The 24976-nt window shown below is 37.2% G+C and overlaps 1 protein-coding gene across 2 annotated transcripts in view; it reads right to left on the minus strand.

The window, feature by feature from the left end:
- FTO (FTO, alpha-ketoglutarate dependent dioxygenase) overlaps positions 1–24976 on the minus strand; it is a 413739-nt gene that overhangs the window by 387426 nt on the left and 1337 nt on the right. The gene's annotated exons all lie outside the window — the stretch shown is intronic.

Below are 24976 nucleotides of genomic sequence, written 5' to 3' on the forward strand. Positions count from 1 at the left end.
AATTATGACATATATGAATAGGATTAAATATGAATTTATTTACCAAACTCTGGTATATTAGGACAGGGGGCACTTCCCCCACTTTGAAACCTAAGAAGTCTATGAAGAAAGGTATCACCTGCAACAAATAAAACAAAATGCTACTTTAAAAAAATTTTTTATTGACAGCTTTTGTTTTCATATCACCTTTACATATATATCTCCATCTTTATATATATATTATATATATATATATAGGCATATATATGTATATATCTCCATCTACCTTTCCATTCCCTCTCCAAAGGACCATCCCTATAACAAAGGCTAAAAAGGAGGATGAAAAAAAAGCAATTCAGCAAAGCTAACCAAAGTATTAACTAAATTTGACAGTATATTGAAAGTTCTACAGCTATAGCTCCCAACTCTACTAAGAAGGGAGAACGGTATATTTTCTCCTCTCTCCTTCAGGAGTCAAGCTTTTGTGTTGATATTCTTTCCAGTTACATCATTGTAGTCACTATGTATATCATTTTTTTCTGGTTCTAATTCTTATACTTTGCATCAATCATATAGTCTTCTGATGCTTCTCTGTATTCTTCAAGTGCTATTTTATTTAGCATCTAGTAAACCTGTGATAACTGTTATAGGTAATAAAGGTAATAAATCCTAACAATGTACATGTATATTGTGAGGACAGATACCCTGTCTTACTTATCACTCTTTCTCTCCTAAGAGCCTAGCATAGTAGCTACTTAAGTTTTGTTGATTGTTAACTTAAAAAAAAAAAGTGTTTAGAGATCAGAATGCAATACCCCTCACTACTGTTTTAGAGATAAGGAAAGTAAGGGTCAGAGAAGTGACAGAGAAGTGTGGAGCTAATTAGCAGTGCCAAAATTCAAACCTAGGACTCTGACTCCTAATCCACAATTCTTTCCAGTACATCTAACACTATTAACTAACATTTGTTACAGGTAGTAAAGGTACTAAAGACCAACAATGTACATGTGTACTTAGAGGACAGACACCTTGTCTTATCAGTTGTTTTTCTTCTGAAGAGCCTGGCATATAGATTCTTTTTTTTTTTTTTTTAGGCATGGCATATAGATTCTTATTCCATTAGTTAACATGGTTAGTCTTTGTGAATGAAAACTAGGTCATCTTTTGCCTCCATTCTTACCTAGCCTTTAATTACTGAATGGGTACTGCCTCAGACGAACTGAGACCTGGGAAAGACCTAGCTTAAAAAGGCCAAGGTATCTTGGCCACTGCATCCGGGGCCATTGCCAGTCATCCTGACCTATGCCTTGCCCCTAGACTTCAATGACTGGAGGAAAATGTGAGGCTGACTTTGCACAGCTCCGCCTCACTCAAATTCAATTCACTTGCAAGGCAAAACGTTCACCCTCCTGACGTCATTGGTCCTCTTCAAGAATGAAGGACAAATGACAACAATGTTCGTCTTTATTATCTTTACTATTTATAACTCCTAATCTCTGAAAGATGATGCCATGAAGGACAATTATGTCCTCTCAAAAACAAGATCTTGGTACCTCTGTCAGAGACTGAATATTAGACTGGATAAATAACAGATGAGACTAGATTGGCATCTCTAACATGTAATAGTACCTTACTCCTAGGACTACAAGTATAGGTTGAAAAGAAGTTTGCTACCTTTTCTGTGTGCTCAAATTGCTAATTTCACATTCTATATTTTGTTCAAATTACATCTGTTCGACATCAAAAACAGGTTCACCAAAATTCCAACAGTAACGTACCAAGTGAGAGAGCCATATTCAGGATCCGAAGAGGGAAGGAGAATAAGACAGTTTAATACAGTATTAAGAGTACTGGATTTGGAGTCAGAAGACCTAAGTTCAAAACCTAACAATACTACTTGCTTACTATCCATATAACTTTGGCAAGTTACGTAACCTCTTACCAGTCTCAGCTCCTCTTCTATAAAATGAGGTGGTTGTAGTAGGTGGCCTCTAAGACTCTATCAAGGTCAAATCTATGATTTTATGATCTTAGGTAGTGGTGAACTCATTTCTGTTCTCACAAGTGATCTGAGGGAAAAGCCATGGCCCAGGAACTAGCCCTTATACTACTGAAAATGGGTCTTCATTTCATCTTTACCATGAATTCCCAACAACCAATCTAAATGATCCTGCCCTTGGTGCTGAAGCCAGATAAGAGGTCATCAGGTTTAAATAATGGGTTCCTTGCCTGCTTACCATCATCACCTTGGCATTTCTGCAATGTATGAAGAGCAGCAATGAATTCCCACAACAGTTTAATTTAAAACAATCAGATAAAATCAGCATATTAAATGTTCCAAATAATCTCGGAAAAGCTTGTTGCACACTCCTCTGAGAAGAAAAGCTAGAAAGGGCAAAGCTCTTCTCTACATCCAATCTTATAAAGTGAAAAAAAAATGCTACTAAAAGGCTTCATTTATATGCCTCGGTGCTTTGAGATCTTCGATTGAAAGTTTCCAGTGCTTCCACTTTTATATGAACAAAAGCCAGTCAAGCTCATTTTACCATATTCATTGTATTCTCACCTATTCAACACAGGGAGTACCAGTTGCCTCCGGGTCATGAAATAATACTAAAAACTTTATAATCATTCATTGATTTAGTTTTCAGCATAGTATATCATTTGAATCCAATGGGAGCATAAAGAGCTATTTGTGAGGTCAACCACAGTACAGACAGATGCTGACATGCTATCGATGGCAAGGTGGAAAGAAATTGCTAAATACAGCAGATCAATACCTCGTTTCACTGTTACAGCCTTCTGCAGACATAAAATATATATCTTTACAGCTACGAAAATAATAATAATGAAAGTGGGAGATAAATGCTTCCCTCAAGGTAAACTCTTTGATTAGCTGAGGGCAAAGGTGACAGCAGCAGTTACACCAAAGTAACTTTACAGTCTTAAATAAAGACAGGAGGAAGAACAGCAGATGAAATGGCAAAATGAATCTGGCCAAGTATATGGTACAGATATAACTCTTTAGAAAACCCAGGGATGAGTATAGGGTGACAAAAATTCAAGACTCTCTTGAAGACTATAGACACACAGTGTTCATGTGTTCCAATCTACTATGCGGTTTTCATGCTAGCATTTTCCAAACAAAGGATTTTGGTATTTTGTATTACACAGAAAGAGATTATGAACAAGCAATTTAACTCTAAAGCTAAGCCCCAACACCTCAACATCAATTCTTTTTTTGTTGTTTTGTGTTAAACAAGTAATTACTGAGCTCCATGTGTCTACCAAGCACTGTGCTAGGTAAGAAATGTAAAAGAAGCACATGACATATATTTAAGTAGCTTGCACATCTTAGAAAGATATACTTGTCACATGAAATCATTACAAAACCTGAAAGTACATGTAATAGTGAAGTGCTAGTTTAAATATACTGAAGTGGTATTCTAGTTTACTTCTACAACTTCAAATATCAATTCTATGCATATGACATGCAAATAGAAATTCCTTAAGCAAAATTCTCTTTAAGCACCAATTCCACACTTCCAACTGCTTACTAGAAACCAATTTCCCCTAATTTCCCTCTTTCTGATGGCACCACCAGTTTCACAGTAACCTAGGCCTAAATCCTCGAAGTCATTTTTGACTCCTCCCTTTCCCCTCATATCCAATTGCTGCCAAGTCCCACGGTTTCTCTCTTTCCAACATCTTTTCTACGTGTGTACCTTCTTTTCCATTCTAGGTGCTATCATCCCAGTTTAGACTCCCACTACCCTGCTTGTGGACCACTGCAAAAACCTGTTATGCGGTCTCTAGGCCTACAGTCTCTTGCGCCCACTCTGATCTAATGCATCTAGTGCTCCCAGATTCACTGTACTAAAGCCCAACTCTGATCATGACATTCCCTACTCAAAAACTTTCCCCATCATCTAGTGAATCATCTAAATTCCTCTGCACAGCATCTAAGGTCCTCCACTATATGGTCCAAACTATTTTCCGAGTCTTAGCTCCCATTTCTTCCCAACTTATACTCACTCAACTATCTGGCCAAAATGAATATTCACACCTCCTTAAACAGAGTGCATGCTCTTCTGCATTCATGGCGTTGCTCATGCTGCTTCCTCCCCATTCCCACGGCTGAGATCAAATGCTGTCTCCTCCAGGAAGTCTATCATAATTCAGCCACAACTGGATATGACATCTTCTTTCTCTGAACTTCTCTTTTGCAACCTAACACTTTCTGATACTATTTGTGTATTTAACTCCTTTCCACCTGAGAGATAATAAGCTGCTTGAGGGCAGGGACTTCATCCTACTCATTTATGCACACCCAAAATCACTGAACACATAGGTACCTGGCACACAGCTGGCATTCAATAAATATTTATTTAAACGAATTCAACTATATAGTCCCTTGGCTGTTTCTTTTGTACTATTTTTTTTTTTGGATAGGCTAAGAGACAACTGTCAGAATCAAGTCCAGTTACTGGACAACCTTTGAATGTAAATGTAAATGCAAAGCCTGAATTGGGACATTGCCAATAAAAGAAATGTGCGCAACTTTAAGTGGAAAAAAATTTTAAATTTTTGCTTCACTGTCATTTTTTAACTGCTTGCCTATCATTTTTTAAACTTGAGAGAGGTCTTTCCTGCAAAGTTGCATCTCTGTATATGTGACAGAAGGGATCCTTCCTGTAGATTCCACAGCATGGAGCCATGTGAGTATGTGAGACATACAATCCCTTTTAAGAACAGGTTACACATGTTATATATGAGTGTAAAACAGCCTCAAAGAACTAACCATTGCCAAGTCCACCATGTACCAAAAATTTGGGATATCCTGAGAAATCAAAGTATAGATCAAGAATAGGAAGCCAAAAACATCTCAGATGAAAAAATAAAAGGAAAGAGGGTAGCAGTCAGACTGTACCCTTCCTGTACATGAATGTTAGTGCTTCATGTCAGCATATACCATATCTAAAAGGGACCAAAGTGTAGTATGGAGTACATTCACCAAGACTGGCCAGCTGTGGAACATGTACCCATGTAGTTATTTCTTAATAAAAGTTAATACAAAGACACAAGAGTGAGTACAAAGGATTATTTCTATGCCAGGGAAGCATACAAATTTGCTGTAAGGTGGTTCTTGAAGATAAGTGAGACTGGGCACTCTACTCAGCTCACCTTGACAGAGCTGAACATAGCGTTTGCCATAATCATTCTCACTCTGGCTCTTACCTTCAATCTCTCCCTATCTACAGATTTCTTTCCTCTAGCCTACAAATGTGTCCAAGTCTTCCCCATTCCTTCAAGCAGCAACTGAATATCTCTCCTCCCTTTCACAGCCAAACTCACAGAAAAAAGCAATATGTCTAATCTCATTGCCTCATTCTCACCACTGGACATTTTGTAACCTGGCTTCCAATGTTGTCACTAAACTGAAACTGTTCTTTCTAAAGTCATCACTGATCTCAATTGCCAAATCTGATGGCTTTTTCTCAGTCTTCATACTTCTTGATCTCTCCGTAGCATTGTGACACTTGACCACCTTCATGTTCTGGACACTGTCCTCCTCCTGGACACTCTCCTCTCTTGGGTTTTCATGACACTCTGCTCTCTTGGTTCTCTTCCTACTGTTTCTCTGCTACATCGTCATCCATGTCATGCCCCCAACAATAGGTATAGGCCAATGCTCTATCTTTATTCATCTTGTCTCTCTACATTCTCTCTCAGTGACCTTAGTAGCTGTCATGAGCTTAGTTATTATCAATATGAAAATGACTACCAGACCTATATATCTAACCCCAACTTCTCTCCAGAGCACCTGTCCCATGTCATCAAATGCCTATGGAACGTGTTAAACTAGATGCCTTATAGGTATCTCAAATTATCCAAAACAGAACTCACTGTCTTTCCCTCCATGCACATACATACCTCTTCCAAACTTCACTGTTTCTACCAAGGGTACACTATCATTCCAGTTTGCCCATGTTCACAACATGGGAGTTACCTTTGACTCCTCACTCTCCCATACTCCCATATCCAATTACTCAACAAATCTTGCTGATTCTATCTCTATATGATCACTCTCACCTGTTCCCTCTCTATTCACGTGGCCACTACCCAAGTTCAGGCCCTTATCACCCCTCACTGGATTGTTGGAATAGCCTCCTAATTGGTCTCCCCACCTGAAGTCTCTCAAAGCTCCAATCTATCTTCCAATCAACCAATAAGTATTTATTAAGCACTTACTATGCTACACAGTGGTGATAGACACAAAGAAAGAACAAAAATAGTCACTGCCCTCAGGAAGCTTATATGAAATAGGCACAAAATTTCATTTATTACAAAATAGGTACAAACATGAGAGGAGATTAATATCTAGATCATATGACCAACAAAATAGAGGAATAGATACTTTCAATGATCTTCAGGACCTCTTAAACCTCTTCAAAGCTATTTCAGCTATCTCTATGATGAAGATAAAAAGAACCTCAATAAGGAAAAAAACCCATAAGGCACTCACTTAGTACCTCCAATCTCACCAGCCACCATTCTTTGACATAACTATATAAGCCAACCCATTGGCTTCTAGTACTAGAACTCAACTCTGAACCCTACTCCCAACCCTGTACTGTGAAAACCAAAAGACAGAAGTTTGTTCTGGTTGGAACTTCTGCATGGCAGCACTCTATACTGCAATAGTAATCAGCCAGAGAATTAAGGAATGGCTGGAACTGGCACAGGAAGCGCAATCCAGTTCACCCAGATGATGCAAGCCAAGATATCAGGAGACAAACTAGGATTAGATATAATACATCTGGGAATCAAGTGCATAGAGATGATGACAAAATGTATGGTAGCTGATGAGATCATCAAGTAAGAGTACAGACAGAATTTTTTTTTTTAAAAAGGCCCAGGACAGAGTCTTAGGGGATGCTCATAATTAGTACATGAAATAGATGAAGATTCAGCTAAGGAGACTGAGAAAGAAAAGTCAGACAGGAAGGAGAAGGACCAGAAGCAGCTATAAAAACCCAGAAAGGAGAGAGAGAATATCCACAAGAAAAGATGATGATCAACACAACAGTGTCTCTACTGCAGACATCAAGAAGTAAACAGATTTGCAAGGAACAGGGCTTTGGTAACTTTGGAGAGAACTGTTTCAACTGAATGATGCAGGTTTAATAGAGACTAAGGAGAAAAGGAAGTAGAGGCAGTGTCAGGAGATAACTTTTTCAAATAGTTTTGCTGAAAAGAGGAGGAGAAATACAGAACAAGTAGCAGGGATGGTGGGATCTACTGAGGGTTTGTGTTTGCATTTGTGTTGATGAGTGTATTATGGATAGGAAGATTTAGATGTGTTTGCAGACAGTAAGGAATGAACCAGGAGAAAGGGATAAACTAAAGATAGAAAGAGTGAGGAGATGATTATGGGAGCAACCTGCTGGAGAAGACAGGAATCCTCTTCTGTCTTCTCCAGCAAGTTGGAAACATGGGTTTTTCATAGAAGGGTTAATCTTGGCAAGAGGGCCGTTTCTTTATCAGATTGGAATGAAGGAGGAGAAAGTGGGAGATGTCTGAGTGGAGATGAGGAAGAGAGGAGAAGAGGGCTCTTGGCAAAAGGCCTCAATTTATTTTATACTATTTTTTGCAAAATATGATGTGAGATCTTCAGCTGAGCATGGAAGCCAGAGCTGTAATGGAGGATACAGGTCTAACCCATATCACTCCCTTGCTCAATCAACTCCAGTGGCTCCCTATTAACTCTAGGATTAAATAAAAATAGCTCTATTTGGCATTGAAAGCATTTTACAACCTACCTCCAACTTAGCTTTCAGCCTTATTACAAATTACTTCCATTCATGCATGCTACAATCCAACCAAAATGGTCTTGCTATTTCTCACACGTGACACTCCATTTCCTAGCTCCTTGCTTATGTACAGACTATTTCCATGCCTGGAATGTATACTCTACTTACCTCTACTTCTTAGAACCTCTGATTTCCTTCCAATTTCAGCTCAAGTACCATATTCTACATGAATCATTTCCTGATTCTCCCAGCTATCAATGAATTCCTCTCCTACAAATATATTGCCTTATTTTTTCCATATATAGACATACATGTCATCTCCCCCAGGAGGATATAAGCTCTTTTAAGGCAGGGGCTGTTGTTTTTGACTCTGTATCCCCACTGTGTGCCAGTCACATAGTAGGCAATTAAGAAATGCTTGTTGGTTGCCTGAGTGCCTTTTTCTCAGATACTATGAACTAAACTCTCACAATATCAAAAAGAGTGAACTGAAAAGAAAACCACATGATCTATATCAAAATTGTGTACCTGCAATGAGATAGATACCTACAGCATGAAATCATTAAAAAAAGAAATATTTCTTAATATTTTGTTAATAGAAGGCACCTGGAACTCAGATGAATTTCAATGACCAATCTTGGTCCCAGAGAACATAAGATAAACCACACTTCCCTCCCATGGTAGAGATGTAGAGAACTATGGAAATAATGGTGTGTTGCATATGCTATAAGACCCAATTGTGTTATTGATAGGTTTTGCTTAACTGTTTTTCTTTGATGTAAGAGAAGATTCATTTGGTGAGAATGGGGGAGGGATGATGTAGACCAGTGGTGCCAAAATCAAATAGAAACAACAGCTACTAAATTTTACCTAAAGATCCTTGAGGGCCACATATTGACTTAAGTTTTTAAATTAATATCATCTAAGTTTTATTGTACTTTATTTATTTTCCTAAATGTTTCCCAATTGCATTTTAATTTGGTTCTGGCTGTACTCAGGAGCACTGCAGGATGCAACCTGGTTGCGTGGTTGACATTTCTGGTGAAGAGTATACTGGTAAAGAACTATATTTGTAAAAATATTCAATGAATCTCTTTAAAAGATAATATATTGTTCTGCAAAATGATACTAAGGATAAAAATCTTGATGGCTACTGGATCCCTTAATTAGTTGATTAATAATGACCTGAAAGCTGTCTGTTATTCCCATGGACTTTCCAGTTCTCAAAGAAGCAATGAGGACACAATGCAATAACATAACTTTAACATGTATTCTGTAACTGTTTCATATGATAATATTCTCCCTCTAACAAGACTTGTAACTTCCTTTAAGGCAAAAACCATGTAATGTACTTCTTTTATATCCTCAAGAGTACCTAGAACAGTCTACTGTAGTGATTTTTTTTTCTATTTCTTAGTGACTTTCCTCTGCTCATCCCCAGTTTATTAATCCAACAACAACAAAAGTTCGTCAACATGGCCATGATAATGAAAGAGAAATCAACCTTGACAAATTTGCATTAATCAAATGCAGTGATACTAAATATTCTTTTAAATGATATTGAAATACTTCACAGAGGTGTTTAGCAATCTTTAGTTGAAAAATATAAATTAATCCCATATTATTGGATTTGTGGAAGGAAATCTGGCTTAAATTCACACGTAAGTCAATTTACAAAGGACAAAAGTCCTTTGGAGTGCAATTTTAAATAATACTAACAGGCACCTTAAAAGGAACAAGATAATTAATTATATATAGTACTAGAACAGCACTTTCTGGATAACAGAGAATATGAACAAATGACCATTAAAAGACACTACGGACACTTTTTGATAAAACCAGGTCCCTCTGCATGATCACACTCTAAACTTATAAAATGTATCACATTTATTCTTCAGGTGATATAATATCAAACTCAAGCAATGAAGAAGAAATTGATTCAAGTCAACAATGACCTCAACTTCCATTATATGAATTTGCATATATTAGCATGTCACATATAAGCATTCCCATGTTTTGCTAACTTGGCTATAAAGTTGCTCAAGAGCAGGGATCAAAACCTCTGACTTTTTTTTTAATTCTTACTCCTCAAAATGACTAGAATCTAGTACTCAGTTGTTGTGCAATGGAACAGAATGCAAGTTACCTAATAAAAACCATTCTACTTTTACCAGAACTTCTTCCATTTCATTAATATTCTTTGACAGCTTCATGTTTGATATCAACCCTGTGGTATTTACCAACTTCCTGGACACTTCTTTTTTCAATAATTTCTCCAACGCTGTTAATATTTAGGCTGTTTTATGTAACTTTGAAGTGCTGTCAACATTCCATTCAAGAATGCCTATGGTTTTTCCTTTATTCAAATAGCATGCTACTCCCATAGTCAAAGGCAGCAGAGGTCCACACAAAACAATAGAAAGTTTTAAGACCAAATATTTACATATATTTGTGGTGTGGTTACAAAGTAGACAAACTAATTTCAAACTTTCACATGAAAATTAATCTCTATTTTGTAGTCATACACATGTGATTGGAAACACTTAAACTAATGTGGCTGGCTTACTCTTTGTTTGAACAAATACAATGGATGTGATAAAGGAAGTATTTTCCTTAATAAAGAAACAGTCAGCACCATGGCTAGTGGTTGTGGAGCCTGAAAAGCTGGTTGCTTCCAGACTGAAGAGATGGACAGCACTAAAACTTTTGCCTCTAAGCAAGGCAAGAGGTATTATGGGAAAGTGTGGGCAGGAAAGGTAGAAAATATTACTGGACATATTTTGAGGAAGATATGTTATTAGGGTCATTAGACGTAATTAGGCTGGCCCACTTAAATTCTTTTAGATGGTTTATATTGCTCAGAGAGTTAGAATAAAACCTAGAGTGAGTCACCAGGGCATAAGCGAACTACTGCATTATCTGGGTTTCCTAAGAAGAAACTTCCCTGACACAGTCGTGTCTTTCTTTCTCCTGGTGTACTAACCCACAGGAAATCAGGCAGAGGAGAGCATGCCTGTATTTTACTTTTCCTTTCCTTGGTGACTCATAGTAGTTCCTGGTGCAATCCTCATGTGGCAAGGGGTAAAAGGCCCAGTAAGGGCTGAGTATACAAATATGTCTTTCAGAGAAAGCTTCAGGTACGTTTCAAGCATCATGGCAGTTCTGAAACTCTGCTTATTCATGCCTAGTGCTTTGTTTTTAGAATCCAAAGGTAACATATATATTAAAATGGACACTGTCCCCCTTAAAAGTTATATTAGGAGATCATACATTTTATTCCAGGATACCAAATGAATATTGTCCCCTACAAGTACTCCTCTTGGAAGATCACACATGTATTCCAATGATGCTACCATTGCTGAAAACAATTGTGAAATTCCTGTAAAGCCAAAGGCACATTCTTTTCAATCTTCTCAAGGGTAGCAAATCCTCAGCAAATTCTTAATCCTGAGAATGGATTTTGCTATCTTGAAATATCCATAAGTTACTGAAAGCAAGATATGGCAAAAAGAAGTAGCACTTAAGATGCTAAATGTCATTTTTGGTCCAAAGTAGTTGTAATTATGAATCGATGAGACTGACCGTCGTCTATGCTTAACAAACTGTCTATCATAGCAATACAGAATGTTTCAGCTGCAAGAGACCTTGAAGATTAATTATTCCAACTACCCCATTTTCAGATGAAGAAACTGAGGCTCAGGGACATCATACAGCTAGCTAGAGTTGGGACTAGAATCCAGATCTTTTAATTACCAGTTAAATGGTCCTTCCAATATATCTAGCTGCTTAAGGTGATTTGAAAATAATAGTTTCAAGCAATTTGAAACTGCGAAAGAAAAATTACTCGATTGTTTATATTCCCTGTGATGTAGTAATTCCACAACTGGGTTAATACGCTAAAGAAGTTAGTTACAGAAAGGAAGGTTTCATAAGTACCAAAATATTCAAAGAAGCACTATTTGTAATCTAAAAAGGCTAGAAATAACATACCCAACAACAGAAGAATGGCTGAACAAATGTGGTTAATGGATGTAATGGAATATTATTGCACCATAAGGAACGATGAAATTGAAGAATTCAGAGAAACATGAAAAAATCTGTATGAGATGCAGTGACAGCCAAAAAATATTTATTAAATGCTTACTATGTGCCAAGCCAATGCTAAGCACTGGGGATTCAAAGAAAGGCAAAAAATACCATCACTGCCCTCAAGAAATTCACATTCTAATGTCTAACTTATAAAAGCACAAAGTAAAAAAACATAACCAAAAGAACAACATATACAATGGCTACAATAATGTAACTGAAAACAATATTAAAAAACAAAAGAATTCAGGTCAGATATAAATGGCCAATACTGGTTCCAGATAATAGAGGTTAAACATACTTCCTGTCCATTCAGAAATAGTAACTTTTAAGAGTGGTAAATTACAAATACTATCAACTGTCTTCATTATATTGAATGTAAAAGAAAAGTAATATTAAACAGTTTTGCTTAACTCTATTTTTATAGCACAAACCAAAAGAACAGTTCTAAGTTATATTCTGAGCAATGGCAGTAAAGTATGTAGCTTCCCAAGTTGGCTATTATGAAGGCTAACAGACACATATACAAAATCTAGAGTACTGGGTTCTTTTAATGATCTTATTACTTTTTGGTCATATCACTAGTAGGCAGGTTATATGTATATATTAAATATATATGGAAAAGGAAATTTACCCTACTAGTTTTGAGAAGGCCCAATTTGCTAAACAAAAACAGAAACCAGTGAGAATTCCTAATATTCTTAATTCTGAATGCAGATCAAGGGAAATAATTAATATGTACTTTTCTTGGAAATTAATTATATATTTTCTCTTTCTAGTCATCATCACTAACAAAAAAAAGTAAAGCTTCATTGTTATTAAACTAAATAAATATGTGGGTCTAGCATGCAGAATCATAACGATGCAAAAAAAAAAAAAAAACATACCCCTACTACTTGTAGATTGTAGGATGAACCCTGCTTACAGGTTCAATCGACAAAGCACGATCTGGTGCCTGAAATATAAATCAAAGTATCTCACATCCCTGGTACTTATTGACATTTGGTACCTTCACATTTCTAATATGTGCAAGATGTGCCTATTTTTATTTACAGCACAAACCACAAGCTGAATGTAAAACAAGATGCTTAATAAATCTAGAGGAACATAAAACACTGGCATAACTCAGACAGCGAGACAGACACTCACTCCTTAATTAAGTGGGTGATGTTCTGTTTAAAACAAAAAGACAACCCTGGGCTGTAGCTAAGATGGAGCACTCAGTGCTGTGAAAGAAGCTCCAACCGTTTTCAGGGCAAAGGCTCTAAATCATGAAAAATAAACCATCTAATAGTCTGTATTCAATAGTAAGTAGACAGTCAGGGCACAGACTGATTTGGATTAACACATTTTCAGTTATAACAAGTAATTTTACAGAGGATTAGTATCTTGATGGTCTGATCAATATTAGGCACCGCTGCTATTACAGATGAAGAGAAAATTGCCCCTCTGGTAATAAAGTGTGCGTGTCTTCGTTCTCCTTCATTTGCTGAGTCCATTATTGTAATGGTTCCAGCATTAACAGCTGGGGCAATTTAAGCAGCAGGGGTCTGATGAATTTAAAAGCTGGAAACATTCACTAGTCATTCTTTCCTCTATTTCAGTCTGCATATGCAAGTCCTTTGCCCGGCTGGTTCCAATATAAGGATCATGTTTTATGAGAACAATGACTATTATTTCTCAATTATTGTGTCATTAATAGTGTTACCAGTCAATAATGTGACTAAAACAAAAATTGCTGGCACCATACTGACTGCTGATTCGGCTAAAAATTACACACTATTTACCTAAATAACAAGTTTGACATGACAACAGGCTTAAGTCCACATAACCTATAATGTGTGCATTCATTTGTCCAGTTCTAGTCACTAGTGAAAGAGCATTTCTACTGACTAAAATAAATATGTATGTATGTATGTATAAATATATACATACATATATACACACACACACACACATATATATATATATATATATAAAAATACCACATTTTTCCATCTCTTTCTGTTTTGAAAGACCACGTACAGGACAACAGTGAGATAATGGATTGATATACATCAAAGAAGGAAATCCATATTAATGCAGTACTGAGACTTTAATCACACCCAATTCAGCAGATTGAGCTAAGGTTATACCATCAGCCCATTTTTTATTACTCTCATGCCTCAACAATCTTGTGATCTGATGACTAAATGAAGGTGTCAAAAGGCAGACTAAAAGCTAATAGGTGAATCATAACTATGAATTTCCTAGCCTTCATCTGATCAGAAATAGTTCTTAAAAAAGCACTCTTTCCACTAACATGAAATTTTAAAACAAAGATAAATTAGCCATCATTCTCTAGTTATTACAATTAAATTTTATACTATTTCAACAGGCATAAAGGTCTCCACTCCTTCCTTTCTACATGGCAGTTCTTCCATTAGTGTGAAGCTATTGCAGTCATTTAACTAATAGGTCATTTCTAAAGCCAACAGCTGAGAGTCGCCAGTAAGACAATATGGTACATGTTTATGATGAGATGCCTGCAGCATTTGCTCAAGGCTCTATTCTCTATACTTTTAACCAGGGAAAACCAGCAGATTTGTAGCGGGGTACATGCTGGTTCAGGTGTTTGCAAACTGAGTCCTACTACTGCAAATGTCTACCTTCCTCTCTTCCTGACCTACTTTTACCTCCTCAGGGAGATATCTTATATCTCTTCTCTTAGCCTGTGAAATCCAACAATACACCAAAGTTATAAGATGATTTCTTAAAACTCATGTTTCTATTTGAAGACTTGACAGAACATACCTAACTAGACTATTTTATTCACTATGTCTATACCATGTTTTTCCTATAAAGAGTTCCAAAAGATAAGTGACAGTGACATTGTCTTAAATACAAAATTTCTTTTGCTCTTGGTGTCTGGCATATGATATAAATGGCATGTAAACACTGCTTTTGCTATGACCTTCCTTTAAGAAATTTACCATCATTCATAAGCAGGATAATATATTAGATATAGAGAATAAATACTATTGATGACTTGAAAAGGAGCACTAGAAAAATATTTATTCCAATGTGATAAACAAGGAGTTAAATGGTAAATCAATTTAAAACTAACAAACTAATGCAATGTATTGGGAATTGTACTGTAAAGTAATCTGAAATCCATAAACACAATGAATCATTTTACTACATTCCTGATCATGTCCCATCTCTCAGTACTATATAACCTACTGGAAAACAAATCTGTTCTTTGCCCAAATAAGCATTTTTAAACATAGGCACATGTATAAGCGCTCAATGAGGAAAAGAAGCCATTCTTATTGTCCATCAAAAGGACTAGCCACACTAAGTAACATGATATGCCTGCAGGCGCTGAAGCCTCTTGACCACATGCAATATCACTGTCCTGTCAGGGCCTCTAATCCTCTCTTTCTCAACATACTCTGATTCATTTCCAAAGTCTTTAGTTCTCATCATCCTAAAGGAACCTTAGGACAAGATAACATGTGCAAAGAGTTTTGTAAACCTTAAATGACTACACAATTGTTTGCTATAATTGTTAGAATCATTAATGAACTTTCCATGTTCGCATTTGCCTTTGCAGCCTTAAATCTTGGTCTGAGAACCCCAGACTAATGGCCTCAAACCCCCAAGTTCCTTCCCATTTCACTAATCAACAGAAATACAAGAATCTTCCAGCAGTAGCCACTATATTCAGGTAAAAGATTTTCATGAGGACTAGAGGTAAAAAGAGGTGGTATGGAAAGCATCCATTCCTTTAAACAGACCATAGTACTTTGCTCACACGAGGGACTTTAAAATATTTGCTTAATTGCCTTTAGAGGCTGAGTGATATAATGGAGAGAGACTTGAACTTGGAATCAAGAGGAACTAGGTCTGAATCCCATCCCTGACACTGCCTTCTAACCTTGGGCAAACCTCTCTAAGCTTCAGTTTCCTCATCTGTAAAAAAAAGAATAACCCGCAAGTATCTCCTTCAAATTTCTGTTAGTTGTGAGCACTGATCAAGCACTTCCTCTATGCCAGGCACTGTGCTACCTGATGGGGATACAAAAACAAAAGGTTCCAACTTTCCCTTGAAGAGCTTGCCTTCCAGGAACAACATGAACACAGTTCAGTTAATACAAAATGTATACATGGTAACTATAAAGAATGTTGGAGGCAGAAGTTACTAGCAATCAGATCAGGAAGACCTCAAGAAAGAAGCGACACCTGAGTGGAGTGCTAGGAATTCGAAAATGCCCAAGGAAAAGAGCAGGAGTGCACACCAGGCGTGGGAGCCAGCCTAGGGTTCGGGTATGGACATAGGTGATTCAGCGTTGTGTGTGAGGGACAGCAAGAGGGTCACTTATTCCAGACTGTGGAGCGCATAAAGAGGAGTAATGTGTAATAAGCCTGAAGAGATACTACAGGAAGCTTCAAATGCCAAAGGAGTTTCTATTTTATCCTAAAGGCAACTGGTAGCCACAGGAACTTACTGAACAGGGAGTTGACATGGGGACAGGACATTGATTGCAGTAGAAAAGTCAGTTTCATTGTTGCTATTATTATTCTCAAACAAACTGAATGCCAAATGACCACAGCTGCATGGTACAGTAGAAAGAAAGTAGGATTTGAAGATTCCAGTCCTGCCTCTTGACTTAATACCTGTGTGACCTTGGGCAAGTTGCTTAACCTCTCAGGGCCTCAGTTTCCTTGTCTGTAAAATAAGGGAGGTTGGATTACATCACATCTAGCTTCAGATCAGGTGTTCTTAACCTGGTGTCCATGAATATTTTTTTTTGATAACTGTATTTCAATATCCTATGTATTTTATTTCATGCATAAAAACATTATTCTGAGAAGAAGGCTTCCCTTGACTGCAAAGGGATCCATGACACAAAAAAAAAGGGTAAGAGCCTCTGCTCTAAACCTATGATGCCATTGTACAATTCTTTTAGGTCTACTTCCACTATTTTAATCTTAGTTACACATGACTGTAGAGTCATGGATAAGAGTGGCTTGGAGTCAGAAAGACCTGAGTTTAGATCCCTGACCTAACATTTACTATCAAGTTGTTTAACTAGGTGTAACAACTTTAATTCCCTCCTTTCTATATCACATTTATTCCATGGGCCTCCATTTTCTCATTTGTCAAAGGAGGGAGTTGAACTAGACATAAACTTTCTAGGACTTATGTACTAAATCACAGGGATCTGCTTTGGTGGAAAGAGTTCCCATGCAGGGAGTTCATCAATTTAATGAAATTAAATATCCTATGATTATTCATGTCATATATGAGAACATTGGATTTAGAGTTAGACAACTTGGACTGAAATTTCAGCTCTATTATTTCCTACTGCTTAGCCTTGAGTAAGACACTTAATATTTCTGGGCCTGAGTTTACTCAACTATAAAATTAGGAAGAATGAGACAATCTCTAAAGTTCCTTTCAAGCCTAAAGCCCATTTTTTTTCATAATTCACTTCTTTTAAAAAAAAGTTTTTTTATTAATTTATTTTTAGTTTTCAACAATCACTTCCATACGCTTTTGAGTTTTAAACTTTTCTCCCCCTCCCTCCCTTCTTCTCTCCCTAAGACAGCATGCAATATGATATAGGCTCTACATGTGCATTCCTATTAAACATATTTTCACATTAGTCATGTTGTAAGGAAGAATTAGAATGGATGGGAGGAACCACAAAAAAGAGGAAACAAAACAAAACAGAAGAGAAAAAACGAGCAAATAGTATACTTCGATAAGTATTCTAACTCCATAGTTCTTCCTCTGGATGTGGATAGCATTTTCCATCACGAGACTTTTGGAGATGTCTTAGATCCTTGCATTGCTGAGAAGGGCTAAGTCTATCAAAGTTAGTCATCGCACAATGTGGCTGTTACTGTGTACAACATCCTCCTGGTTCTGCTCACGTCATTCAGCATCAGTTCATACAAGTCTTTCCAGGTTTTTCTGAAGTCTGCCTGGTCATCATTTCTTATAGCACAACAGTATTTCATTACATTTATATACCACAACTTGTTCAGCCATTCCCCAATTGATGGGCATCCCCTCAATTTCCAACTCTGCCACCACAGAAAGAGCTGCTATAAATATTTTTGTACATATGGGTCCTTTTCCTGTTTATATGATCTCTTTGGGATATAGCCCTAGGAGTGCTATTGCTGGGTCAAAGGGTATGCACATTTTTATACCCCTTTCAGCACAGTTCCAAATTGCTCTCCAAAATGGCTGGATCACATAATTCACCATTAATCTTTGTACAGTAAGACATAATAATGTGCAGTTACTAGTTATTTGTTTTTATTGGAGTTTTTTTCCTCACATTTGGTAAGCTTCAATGCTATTCACTCCTTATGCCATTTGCTGAATTGTGAGACTTGGGTTTCTTTTCTAAAGATTAAGCAGAGTCAAGTACAAATACATATGTCAATCAATAAACATTTTAAACTACCTACCATGTGGCAGGCACTGTTCTAGACACAACAAAAATGATAAATTCCCTCCCCTTAAGGAGATTACATTTAATCAAAGAAAGAAAATGTGTACATATTTAAGTATATATGAGTTTGCTGGTAGTGGTGGTTTTTACTGGACCTATGATTTCATCAGTATAGTGAACTACCCAAAGAGGAAACACCCTCTCCCAACACGGATCTGTATCTCCTCTTGCTAGTAGGAGCTGCTTCATTCTCTGTATTTGTATTTCCAGTGCCCTGCTGAGTCTCTGCTGTTTAATAAATGTTGACTGATTTGTTGATTACTCTAAAACTTAGAGCCTTAGTAGCATGCAGAGGCTCTCACATATTAGAGGCAGGACATGAACCCAGATCTTTCTGACTCCAAAACTGACTCTTTATTCCACACAGACTTTCAAGTGAGATAAGGAAAGACCTCAATGAGGAAAGAGATGGCACTTTAGTCAAGTTCTGAAGGAAACCAGGCATGGTAACAGCCTGTGCAAAGATAAAGAAATGGGAGATGGGGTGTTGTTTTTGAGGGGCAGCAAGAAGGCCAGTTTGGGTGAACCAGAATGCACTGCCCCTTCTTACCTCCCCATTGTTTTTATATGTTACTCCCCTCTTCACCTTGTGACCTAACCCTCTTGGCTATTGACCATACAGGACATTCCAACTGCTGCCTCCCTGATCTCTATCCCTCATTCTTAGCTTGTACTTCCTTCTTGCTTTCATCCTTTGGTAACCTGAGTTGCCTTCTAGACTCATTTCAAGAACTACCTTCTTTCTACGTGATGCCTTTTCTGATCTGCCTAGCTGATTCTATTTTCCTTCTCCCCACGTAAACTGCTTTGTATTCACTTTGTATATGTATTTCTGTACATTTATGTCCCCTCCAGTAGAATGAATGTACCTCGAAGACAGACACTTTCACTTTTGTTTTTGTATCCTACGAGCTTGGTGAAAGTAAACAGTAAGCATTCAATAAATGTTTGTTGCTTACTTAATAGCATAATAGGCTGGAAAGGCATTTTGGAGCTGGGTTGTGAAGGGCTTTACAAATGCCAAACAGAGAAGGTTTTTGTTTCTAGAAAGAAAAAAGAATCAGTAGAATCCACTGTATAAAGAAGTGACATGGTAGGCCTGTTCAAGAAACTCCTAGCTGTCTGAAAGAAATCTGCAGCTATATCAAAAAACCAAAATGGTTACAGGATCTTAGAATCACAGATTCATTTATCAAGGCAAATAACAAAAGGAACTTGCGAATTTATCTAGCCATGCATCTCCACTCTTTTATATCTGCTTTCCCTACTTGCTATCTCATCCACAGAAATGACATCTTCCCTGCTTCCCCTTTAGTGATAGAGAAGACAAGTCTCCTGTGCATGGTTCCACTATTATAAAGATCTGTTTTGTCCCAGTGCTGCCAATCAAATACTAAACACAACCAAGCCTTTGGGATTTAGTTTGATGAGCAGCACCACACTGACTCCAGCAGAACTGTTATGTGAAGGGAGCTGCAAGCTGGTAAACCATACACTTGTTCAGCTAAGTAGCTAAGGGGTGTAGTGGATAGAGTGCCAGTCCTGGAGTCAGGAAATCCTGAATTCAAATCTGTCCCTAGATCCTTACTAGCTATGTGACCCTGAACAAGTCACTTCCCCTCCTCTGGGCCTCAATTTCTTTATCTGTAAAATGAGAGTATGGTGTAGCTAGGTGGTGCAGTGGATACAGCACCATGCCTGGAGTCAGCACTCATTTTCCTGAGTGCACATCTAGCCTCAGATACTTACTAGCTACCTATGTGACCCTGGTCAAGTCATTTAACACTTTTTGCCTCAGTTTCTCATTTGTACAATGAGCTGGAGAAGGAAATGGCAAACCACTCTAGGATCTTTGCCAAGAAAACCCCAAATGGGGTTATGAAGAGTCAAACACACCTGAAAAAATACTGAACAAAAAATGAGAGTATGGACTAAATGATCACTAAAGTCCATTTCAAATCTAAAATTCAATGATCCTATCATTCTATGAATGCAAATGAACATACGCATATCCCTTTACATTTATCTCTGCTGAATTTCCTCTTATTGGATGTGGCTCAGCCATTCCCACCAATGGAGATATTTTGGATCCCAAATCTATCACCTGACGAAGCTGGGTAACTTCTGGAAGGCTATACCAGTGAAGTTCAAGTTCTGTCAGATACTACAAAGATGAAAAGGCTTCAAAAGTATGGGTCCTGGGATGGGTTGTGTGCCTGTTTTACAAAGACCAGCCTAAATTGGCTCAGAAAACCTCATCACCAGAAAATTAGGAAAGAGTTACATATTTTTGGTCACAGAAAAGCATGAATCACCTGAATCACATGAAAATCACCTGCCAAGGTATGGAGAGGGCTACAATTTGTATCAGTGGAGTGTGGCATACTTACACAAATGGAATAAGCAATCAATGCTTTAAGTATTGACCTTGGAATACAATATTCCAAAAGGTAAAAGAGAGAGACAGACAACCAAGAATGTGAGTATGATCCCACAAGGGGAAAAATGGATCTTTAATGGAAGAGAAGATTTTCAAGCATTTCTAATAATAAGACCAGAGCTGAATAGGAACTTGGAAATGCAATCACAAGAGTCAAGATAAACCTTGAAAGTTAAATTTATTTGCACCAAATAGAAGGAACTAAAATTCTAATAGGAGAAGAAGGTACAAGAGTCCCTTCAGAATCTTAATGTCTTCAAAGAGTATTGAGGGATTTAAATAAGAAAAAAAAAAGACATGGATATGGACTGGTTCTGTTCTAAGGGTCTTAAGAGGGAAAAGAGAAGAGATGGTAAAAAAAAAAAAAGAAAACATTAGTATAGAAAAGAGCAAAAGGAGGAATAGAACTTGCTATTTTTCATTTACCACTTTAATCAACATAAAAAACAAAATTGAACAAGGTATTTAAGTTCTCAACTTTCTCTTACTTGTATTGGAGACAATCTTCTCTAATATTTTATATAATCTGCAAAAGAGTGTGTATCTTCAATTAAAGCACTAATATATTTTATGACACATTTTAACTTACTTATAAAATTTTACATGACTAACCCAAATACTTATCTGCAGCGATGTGTCTTAAATGGGAAAGGGCCAGTAGAGGTCATCTAGTCCAGCCATTTGTTTTGCCAATGAGGAAAATCAGGTCCATACAGTTAAGTGACTTGTCCCTGGTCAAATAGTTGAACTTCTAGCCAAGACGGGTACCTGACTGGACATAGACTACCCACAAACCACAAACACCTAAAAAAGCCTGAAATTTATACCAGACTAAATACTGATTAAGAAATCTAAAGAGAAACTATGACGTCTTCTGTCCAAGAAGTATACAAAAAGTCAACAAGAAGTTCAAGGGTTAATAGGAAAAGATGCTACTAGCAAAGCCGGCACCAACATAACCAAACAAGCACCAGCTCCCAGGGTGACCAGAGTTGGGCCAAAGGCCCAGGTAGTCTTCAGCAAGGTGGCCAGAGGGATCAACAGCCAAGTATGCTCTGTCCCCACAAGACACAGCAACTACTGCCGCACAACCACACTCTGGCTAGGAGCACCCCCAGCAGTCTGTCATAAGATACCATGGAGGACCCTGAAGATGTAGAGCTCTGCACCTCAAAGATCCAGGACCAGCCTACTCCCAAGAATTGGAGATCAGCACAGGAACTCAGGTGACCCAGCAGGGTTGACTCCCCCACCCAAAAGAGCAGCAGGGGAGAGGGCCTACTCCTGGCACAAGGGCCCAAATCTGGAACTTAAGTTGTATAGATGAGTAAACCGTCTATAAATAAAGACATCAAAAGTATAAAAAAAAATTATCGTAGATCTAGCAATTACCCAAAAGGAGAGGAAACTCCATAACTTCCAATAGAGACTCAAAGGAAAAATGAATTTTCCACAAGATAGAAAAAACAGAAATCAATGGGTACTTGATAGCAAGAAATATTAGGAAATCAAAAGGCTGAGAAAAAAATAAAATACAAAATATATGATATCAAAAACAACTTACCTGGAAAACAGGTCAACAAGGAAAAGATAATTTAAGAATCATTGACTGAGAAAGCTAATGTTGCAGTAGATAGAGTACTGGACTAAGAGTCAGGAAGACTTGAGTTCAAATCTGGGCTCAGCTACTTATCAGTTGTATGACCCCGGGCAAGATATTTTAACATCTGTTTGCCTCACTTTCCTCAAGTGTAAAATGGGGGTCATAATAGTACCTACCTTCCTGAATTATTGTGAGGATCAAATGAGATAACTGTAAAAAGTACAGAACCTGGAATTGAGTAGGTGTTATATAAATGCTTATTCCCTTCTTCCCTCTCACTCCCTGAAAAACATGATTTAAAAAAAAAAAAAGCCTGAACACTTCATTTCAAGAAATCATAAATCAAAATTGACAGACAGAACTGGGGACAAAGTGAAGATAGAAAAAATCCACTTATCAAAGGAAAAGTCTCAGGTATATCAGAGCCAAAACCCAAAGTTTCCACATCAAAGAAAAAATACTGCAAACATTCAGAAAGAAGAAATTAAAATGAAAAGGAACCACAGTCAGGATTACACAAGACCTAATAGCTTTTACTATAAATGAGAGGAGATTTTGGAATACAATATTCCACAAGGAAAAAGAGGCAGACAACCAAGAATAATTGACCCTGAAAAGATGAGTGTAATCCCACAGGGGGAAAATGGATCTTTAATGGAACAGAGGATTTTCAAGCATTTCTAATAAAAAGACCAGAGCTGAATAGGAACTTGGAAATGCAATCACAAGAGTCAAGATAAACCTTGAAAGTTAAATTTATTTGTACCAAATAGAAGGGACTGTATGACGACAGAGTACTAAAATTCTAATAGCGGAAGAAGGTACAAGAGTTCCTTCAAAATCTTAATGTCTTCAAAGGATATTGAGGGATTTAAACAAGAAAAACATAGGACATGAATGTGGATTGATTCTGTTCTAAGGGTCTTAAGGGAAAGAAAAGGTAAAAAAGAATACAGAAAAGAGGAAACGGTAGAGTAGAACTTGCTTTTTTTCATAACTGGAATACATGACAAGCGTCTACAAACAGAGATGAAAAGGTGAAAAGAGAAGACATTAGATAAACCTCACTTTTATATGAAACAAAGGAAGGTTGAAGACACATGCACACAAGCACAAGTGCGCACATGCACATTCAACTCAACAGGAAAACAAACAGCAACAAGGGATGAGTTAAGAGGGAGGATAACTGTAGGGCAGGAATACATTAAAATAAACTTTCTAATCCTGAAGTGAAGATTAAATGGGAGGGAAAAAAAAAGAACTAAAATTTAAGGGAGTGCCCACCAACTGGGGAACTGCTGAAGAAATTGTGGTATATGAATGCAATAGAATACCGTGCCACAACAAAATGACAAAAGATATGATTTCAGAGGATCTCGGGTAGTATCAACTGATAAAGAATGAAGTGAATAAAACCAGAAGGACAATTTTTAGTAGGACAACAATATTATAAAGAAACCAGCTTTGAAAGACTTGAGCAATATGATCAATGCAATGACCAACTACGTCTCCAAAGGCCTTACCCACATTCTGAAAGAGACATGATGGACTCCAAGTTGCAGAAAGAGGCATACGTGTTTAGACAGTATCACTATGTGTATTTGTTTTTCCTGACTATGCTCATTACAAGGCTTTTTTTTTTTTCTTTCAGGTTTTTTTTTTAATGGAGTGGGGTTGTGGGGAAGCAGAGTTAACAATAATAATGCCAAAAAAGAGAGTCATTGAAACTTTTTTTAATGCACAGAAGAGAACAGAAGGCCTTGGAAATGGAACAATTACCTGTGAGGTCCTTTCAGTCTTAAATACATTCAAGGATAATATATGTAAAGCACTCTGCAAACCTTAAAGAAATATATACATATATGTTAGCAATTATTATAATCCTATAATTATGGGATTCACAGAATGTAGTTACAATTCCAGGGCTTTAGAGCATTTATAGTGTAAAAGAAAGACACTAGAGCTAAGTAACACAGTGGAAAGGGTGCTGGACTTGGAGTCAGTTAGATCTGAGTTCAAATTTGGCCTCATACACTTACTAGCTCTGTGATCCTGGGCAAGGCATTTAATCTCTGTCTAATTTCCTCACCAGCAAAATGGGGATGATAATACTCACAAGGTTATAATGGAGATAAAATGAAACGATTTTCGTAAAGCACTCTCCAAACCTTAAAACACTATATAAACGCTAGCTATTATCATTATGATCAAACACAAACTATCATTTATGCAAAGAATACTTCATATTGACAAAAATATGGTAATCAATGATGACACTTAGGAGGAGAAAAGGAATTCAAAAGTATCATATGATACAGGAAACAAGTGGCAAAAGGCCTAAGAAAAGGTGTGAATGGACCTGATCGATTAGAGTTCTGCTTCACTATACAAAATGAAGTTTGAACAGTATGAGTCTCTTTCTAGACCCTGGCCTCCTTGCAGTGGCTGCAGGACAGCTACCTCTCCTAGTACTCAAATTTCAATGTAACCTCATTACTAAAAAGCATTTATCGCATGCTTACCAGAGCATACTATTGTCAAA

This window comes from Vombatus ursinus, unplaced genomic scaffold, assembly GCF_900497805.2.
Source record: "Vombatus ursinus unplaced genomic scaffold, bare-nosed wombat genome assembly UNPS02014793.1, whole genome shotgun sequence".
NCBI classification, from domain to species: domain Eukaryota; kingdom Metazoa; phylum Chordata; class Mammalia; order Diprotodontia; family Vombatidae; genus Vombatus; species Vombatus ursinus.